The following is a 7,663-nucleotide window of genomic DNA, read 5'->3' as shown; positions in this document are numbered from 1 at the left end:
AAAGATACTCTGAGCAGTGTTAGGAGGGAGGCATTCTCCAGAATCTTCATAATCCAGCCTGCAGTTCAAAGGCTTTGTAAATGCAAAACAAACTGGTTAAAGGCTGCAAAATCACTTGCTCTGTCTCAAAGCATCTCTCCCCTAACTCTCCCTGACACAAATGGGAATCATTTCCCAGAGCAAAAAAAAAAAAAAGAGCCATCCCTTCCCTTCTCTTTGTCCTAGTGCTCTTTGCTTAATGCAACAGTTTCCACCCATACAGTTTCTTTCAATCAGACACATTTTGGAGAATGATAGTTAAAAGAAATTTGGGGGATTTTTAAAAATGGAATTATATCTCACTTTTAGTATTTTCTATTGGAGTTGTATAGGTGTTTTGTTTCTTTATTTTGTTTTATTTCCCCCTGCTCCCCAAAAGGAGAAGAAAGTTCTTCCCATCTCCAGAACTTTTTAAAAGAGGAAGGTGATTAAGGGGAAACTGATGTTTACAGAATCTTAAGATTGAGAAGCAGCATGCCTGGTGGTAGTCTCTCTGAAGGAATGGAAAATTCAGAAGTGGTCACTGGTACGCTCAGCATTGACACGGAGTGAACAGCTTATAGGCTGATAGGATGTCACAGGCTCTGCTAGAGTTCCTCCCCAGCACAGGGTTGGAGAAGCTTTTTAAGCATATTTGTTCAAGTGGCATGTTCTACAGCAGCAATGGCAGCTGTTTTCATACTTTTTATTGATGATTTTTTAAATAAACTTTTACTTAATGAATTGCCAGTCAGTAGAAGGAATGTAATTTAAAACAATTTATTTTATTTTATTTATTTATTTGCAGTGGAGGCTAATATCTCTTTTATTTTCTTCATAGGTATGTTAATGAGCCAATTGCTAAAATTTAATAAAGATCCATGAGTGATCCTGCTCTTTTCTTTCCTTCTTTCTCTTCTTCTTCTTCTCTTTTTTCTTCATTTCTTTCTTTCCTCGCTTTTTGGTTCATTTCTCCTCTCCTTTCTCTTCTTGATTTTCTTGTGGTTTTTTTCTTCTTTTCCTTTTTGTCTTTCTCTTCATCTTCAATAACTTGGAAAAATCTTACTTCACTTCTTTAAGTAATTCTGTAACAATAAAAGTGCTCAGGGTCACAGATGTCTTCCTGTGCACAGTGCTGAAAATGCAGTCTCTGTTTTTCCTGGGTGTGCAGAATACAAACCACATAATTTGTGCTTGTAAAAATACATATATGTGCTAGCAGAGTGAGAGAAACCCTTGGAAAGCCGACCTATTGCAATTTTAGCAAAAGTAAAACCAGGAAAATGACCAAACCCCCGTCTTTGGAAACTACTTAGTAAAAAAAGAGTATGTCTGCCTTATTTGCCACACATTATGAATTATTGACATATATATTGTCCAGATAAGGAATACAGACAGCATTGAACAATACAGAATATTTGGTTATAATACAAAACTTTTAAAATATTTTAAAATGAGATTCAGTTGTTATTATCTCTTCAACCACTAGATGTCACTGTTGCACACACCTGGCAGTAAAAACTTCCTATCTAGTGGGACAATCTGAAACTGATATTTTAAAAGCAGTTTCCTTCAGCTCTCTACCTTTTGATTGAACACATACTATCAGGCTAAGATGACTCTCTTCCCCATTCAGCACAGCCAGCTCCATTCTCAATTATGCTCCTCTACTGATAATTGTTCAAATTTACGTAGGATGAGAGTAAATTAGAAATTCTTCACTATATTTAACACTATATTTCTTTACTATGTCTTTTATTACATAGAATTCCCAACATTGTGTATTAATTGTAACCAGCACATTCTAAATATCAAACGGAGAGAAGTGAACAAAAAACCATAAATTGCCCTGTATCTATAAAGTGTCCTCTCCCCATCCCCAAATTGCTCACAAAGGTTTCCTATCTATTTGTTCAATCATCTTCCCAGCACCCCTAGGGGGTCACCTGCTCTAATGCTCTTATGAGTCAAAGCTGACCTGTGAAATAAATGGAATGAAGTCATTATTTGCACGGGCATCCCAGGAGTAAAGCAAAAGCAAACAGTGAAAACTGTTCCAGACAGCTCATTCCAGTTTGCAAAAGTTAACTTCAGTGGTTCTGGTTTTGTGGAATTACTTTTAAAATATCTTAATTCATGGACACTTTAGTTCTTATTCAAAAAATTCATTTTAAAAATCTGGACCATTTTGTGGAGCTGACATGATACAGAAAGAATATCTGAACATGATTCCATTCTGGAAAAAAAAAAAAGTCTGGCCTAGTTCAATCACTTGATAGGACAGCACCATAAAAATAAATGGGTGAACAATTGAACAATAGTCAGCCTTTTCTATGTTAGGAGATGACCATGAGCTTCACCAGAGATATCCAGTTTAGTCTCTTTCTTTTGACTAAAACCTGCGGTTGCTTTTTTTTTTTTTTTAACTTCCTCACATGCTTTTGCACTGTTAAAGACAGAGCTGTTCTTGAAGGATTGTCGGCCTGGATTTTAGCAGGGGGAGGGGAGGTGCTGCTATTGGTTCTTGTGAATTATCAGAGAGCGGAGCTGCCTGCCATCTATGGGATGCTTTGATCCAAAATTTCAGTCATTGTTTCCACATTTAGGGGCTGGAATGAACATCAAAGAAGTGGGTGTACGGAATTTACTGAATGCCAAAGAAGTACAATAACATACAGAGGATATAAGCAAATCCCAGTGGCAAAATTTGTTGCCAATTCTTACGCATAATAGAGGCTCTGAAGTGACAGTCTATCTTTGACAAATGCATAATGATATCAACGCCAAGGGAAGGAACTAGCATGCTGAAAGGTGAATAAAAGAGTTGGGAACAATTCAGTGGACTTACACATTTCCTCCGTGTGTTTTCTCACAACAAGGAAAGCAGATGACACAAATGCATTAGGTAATCGTTGGCCAGGGCTGCAAACTCACCAGCAGGTTTGAAGAAACCTGGCTCTTTCAGGATCCAGCGCTAAAGATGAGAATAAAATGTGATCAGAAATCAGTCATTCTCTGGAGGAAAAAAAAAAAAAAGGAGGGGGGTTGGGGGGAGTAAAGTAAAAATAGCTCTCTTATTCTGTCTTGGATGGTTCCAGATTTTAAAGCCCATATGTTGTTTGCTATAACTTCTTCGCCTCCCAGGGCCAATGCATTCCAAACGCGTCAGTGGTGCACTGCACTGAGGAGTCTCGGAAGCTAGGGCTCATTTGTATCTATAGTCTTTGTTCAAATATGGATTAATTTTGGTTAATTTCAGTGGGTGCACATAAAGTAAAATGCACAGAACTGAAACCACTGAAATCGGGCCATTGTGTGATCATCTAAAAACCTACTTTTCAAGCTCCTTTAAGTTTTATTTTTGAAATAAAAACAATAAAATGACTGTAAAAAGTTTTCGAAAGCGTTGGCATTATGAACAATTGCTAACCAAGGCTATTCCCAGAATGATCAAACAAATTTGGACATAATTCTAGAGAAGTTAACTGCCCTGCAGGGCCACTGTAAACATTTCATTCAGAAGGTGATTTGATAAGGATCCTGTGGAAAATGGCTTCTGCCTCCAGGGCTTGGATATCTAAGTGGATGCACATTGTGTTGGTGTCACCAGGGCTGGCATCAGAGGGCAAAGGCAGATTCTTGCCCTCAAGCTGCAATCCAAATAGATGAAGATGAGAGTGGAAGGCATTCTGTAGGCTGCTCTAAAAATTCAGACTGGATGTGGATGTTCAGAGGAAGAGGCTCAAAAAATGCCATGGTACATGGAAACAGTGTACAGGGTTCATAAGCACAGACTGTCAGTGAATAGGATACAACAACATCAAGATGAGTGGGTTTATTCGAAATCCTACTTGATTAAGTAAGAAATTGGGCCAGCTGCAAATACAGCCGGCATTTCTGTCCTTGCTTTTAGACAATCAGAGCAGATTTGTTTTTATAGACCCAAATCATTTGCAACTCAGCCTCACAGTTCTTCTGCGCTCTTTGCAAAAATTTCTTCTATGGCCTTGCACTGCATAATAAAAGGGCTCTTGGAAAGATCCTGCTCTGTTTATTGTGCATGTTAAGTGAATGCAATGATTTTCATTATTTCAGATTCTATAATGAAATGACTGAGTGCCCGGCAATGTTAGAAAATGGACAAACAAGCATTCAACTGGCTGGATGAACCATGGCTTTCTGGCATTAAAAGTGTAATATTTACGAGTTAATTTAATCATAGAAGAAAATATTGAGTAGGTGACTGAGTAAAATGATGACTGTGTATTATGCTTTTGCCAGGCAGCTGGATAAACATATTCAATGACAGACCTTGGCAAGAACTGCAGAGATGCTCTTGACAATGGCATGAATAAATATTAGGTGCTGTCTAAAATTCACTACATTTGGGGGCTTGAGCAAAGCCAGGTGAGTTTTAGCAGAAAAATGTAGAAGGAGCCATGTGTTGCACGTTGGGATTATGTAAACACTGGAGTCCTTCTGCTGCCCAGGAATCGCTCCAACATTCATTTTCATCTACATCACCGAGAGATTTTTCTAACTCATTATCCTCACTTCTAGGAGTGTTTTTGAGCATGAGACCTCGATTTTGGGAAGCTCATGGTCCATTTTTCAGTGACATGAATGTGGAGAGAAAAGAGATCTGGCAAAAATGATGGTGTTTTTCAGTGACCCCATCTAATCTATGTAAAACAGCAAAGTTAAAAATTCCTTTAGATTGCTTCTTGAATGAATTTCTTTACAATGTAAGAATTTCTGGTTCCAAAAAGAACCAGAAATGAAAAGAACACTTGAAGAGCAGGATCCAGCAATATTAACAAGTCACTTAAGGAAGGATTTGTATCTAAGGTCAGAGGAATCAGTGTGCAAGAAGGTGTCATAGAAATTTATCATGATGGTCATTGTGGTTATTTTTTTTCCTCCTCAGAATTGTTATTTTAACCGTAAAGAAAATTTATTAAGGTCTTGGGGGTTTCTGGAGCATTTTCACTGTCTCTAAGACAACAGGAAAGAGAAAGAGGAGGAAGAGCAGAAGCAGAAGCAAACAGAAAAAGAACAAGAACAAAAAGTTGGTTTCTGTGTATGGGGTGAAGGTGGGAGTTCATAACCCACTAGAATCAAAGTGTGGAATATGATATGTCAAGAAATTTGTAATGTTTTGAACAACCCACAATAAAAAATTAAAAAAAAAAAATAAAAATAATTGAAAAAAAAAAAAAAAAAAAAAAAAAAAAGTTGGTTTCTGAGTCACAATGCACATGCCATAGGCTTCTGCTAAATCAGTGTATTTCCTGTACTGTTCTCTATTTTTCCTTTGCCTTCACATTGGAACATGAGAGAATGCACTGGAGAGCTTGGTAAAGCCTACTGCCGAAGCATCCATGTGGCGTGGAAACTCTGGATTCTCATCTCCATTGTGTGATCTTGGACAAGTCACATGGCGCCTCTGAACTTTATTTTTCCATCTACAAATTATAATAACATCTGTTCACCTGGCTTTAAGAATGTGGTTATAAAAGGAAAATTAGATCATCTATCTAAACTAATATTTTCTTTTGTTTTAAAACTATACCATGCTTAATTTAAACTGCTTTATTCCAGAAAGGATCTCAGTTGCATTCAGAGAAATTAAAATGAAACTTTAAAGTATTTTTGTGATTACTATTAATATCACCTGATATATTAAAGCAAATATGGTGAGTCATTTACTTAATTTTTCCTTATATTCTTTTGAAGAAATCTCTCAATATCTTCATTTTCACAAGAAAATCTAGCTTACCTCCCAATTACTTTGTCTTTTTAGTGTCTTCCTTAATTGGACATACTCCACTTTAATACCTCTTTAACAAATGAGTATCTGGAGGGTATGAACGGTGAAGACAGTGAAGACAGAAGTGGCAAGAAGGATGTTTGGGAGGTGATATCACCATGACCTGGTGTTGTTTGGGATGTGGGGAAGTGAGAGAGACAGGTGACAGAAATGACACCCAGATATCGTGTACAGAAAATGGAAGAAGGGAAAAGATTTGAAGGAATAATCGAGAAGTCAGTTATGGGTAAATTCAACTTGAGATGACTATGAAACACCCAAAAGAAAAAAAAATCCAAAGAAAGACCACGTAGGCAGCTATAATGACAGAAGAACACTCGGCTTTGAAGGCAAAAAACTTCATTTACAAGCCTCAGGGCTCCATCGATGTGTGACCTCAGGCAAGAACTTGCTCTTCCTAGCCTTGGTTTACTCATCTCTAAAATGGCATTATTAGCATCTATCCCATCACCTGCTTGGGAATATACAATAACAATCTTTTGAAGGTATTTTACAAGGATCTGTAGTACTTCTTGTTATATCTAAAGAGACATGAAGAACAACACAAAGAAACAAAGTGAGCCCTCTTTCTCCTTGGGGCTTTGGAAGCTGAGGTTGTGCAGACCTGGCCAAGCCTAAGAACAACACCAAGCACACCTGGTCCAGGAAATGCAACATAAGTGGCATCAAAACCCCCTTACTACAAAGATACTAATTTCTGAGTGAAGTTCACCACAACTTTCTGAGCAAGATACATTTTGCTAAGGCGTACAAGTAAGACCTGAAGAAGATGCAGGTCACCAACATCAGGCCCTGAGTACATGTGATAAGGGTGTCCAGCCTCCCAAAGGCCCAAAGAAATCAAGTCCAAAATTCCAGAGGACATCAACCCTCTCTCCATCATCCACCCAAAGATCACAAAGTGTGTCCATGTGAGCCTTGCCAAGTATGTCTGGCCCTGCTCTCTGGAGGCCCAGGGACAGGTTCAAACCAAGACCTGGGCTGTGGCTCCCAAGGTGTCCACAAAGGCTCCAGAGCAAAGTTCTCTGTCTACGCATGTGAGAATGGAATGGTTGGTGTCACCTGAGTGTGGTGTCCTCCTGTGACATTCATACAAATAAACCTGAGGCAGGAAAATGAAAACACAGAAGGGGGGAGGGGAGAGAAAGAGAGAGAGACAAAGAAAGAGAGAGAGAGAAAGTTGGAACTGCCTCTCCTGGAATCATCCCCCTAAGTAACAGACATCGTCCTCCTCTTGGCGTCTCATGCACTCACCTGGTGCCTTTGCTCATATCTTGGCTTCTCCCTCCTCTGTGATTCTCCACCGTCAGGAGGAGACCTATGAGCATGACCTCACCTCTAAAGGTGCTCAGAGTCAATGTGAAGAAGTCTCACTAGAGATTCATGGTTAATTAGGATGAAGCTCCTGGGGCAGGATTCATGACTCTGGAATGTTATAGGATCCCAGTGAATATTAATTGGTTGGGAATATAACTTCACCATTTTACTACTATGTTTTCAACTTGAGGGAAGGAGAAGAAACTTTGGTCAGTAGGGAGAAAAGTTTCCCTCCCTGCTCACATGGGTTTGAAACCACCCACTATCCCTAACCTTGAGTACTAGGTTGGCCACAGAAACTGAGAAGGGACCACGGCCATGGAAAGAGGAGCAGGAGCTAATTATCCAGCACCACCATTTGTGTTTTCCCAGGGTGACTTCTCTAAACCCACCCTACCTGTACTGAAAATCCATGTGTGATTAACTCTTTTTTTGACCACCCCAAAGCCAAGCAGACATTCTGGTTGCCAAGAGTGGTGGGGGCACTTCTGATTACTC

The 7,663-nt window shown here is 39.0% G+C and overlaps 1 long non-coding RNA gene across 1 annotated transcript; it reads right to left on the bottom strand.

Annotated features, from left to right (window-relative positions):
• Positions 1–831: 831 nt before the first annotated feature.
• Positions 832–7,195, bottom strand: LOC131424284 (uncharacterized). Its single transcript, XR_009227053.1, has 3 exons — positions 7,103–7,195; positions 2,867–2,992; positions 832–1,103 (listed from the first exon to the last, which is right to left on the bottom strand). It is a non-coding gene; the product is annotated as an uncharacterized LOC131424284 (long non-coding RNA).
• Between the last annotated feature and the right edge of the window lie 468 nt (positions 7,196–7,663).

This window comes from Marmota monax, unplaced genomic scaffold, assembly GCF_021218885.2.
Source record: "Marmota monax isolate L192 unplaced genomic scaffold, Marmota_monax_Labrador192_F-V1.1 WCK01_AAM20220418_F8-fsc00007, whole genome shotgun sequence".
Lineage (NCBI taxonomy): Eukaryota > Metazoa > Chordata > Mammalia > Rodentia > Sciuridae > Marmota > Marmota monax.
Note: the sequence above shows the minus strand (reverse complement) of the source record. Positions and strands in the feature narration are given on the sequence as shown.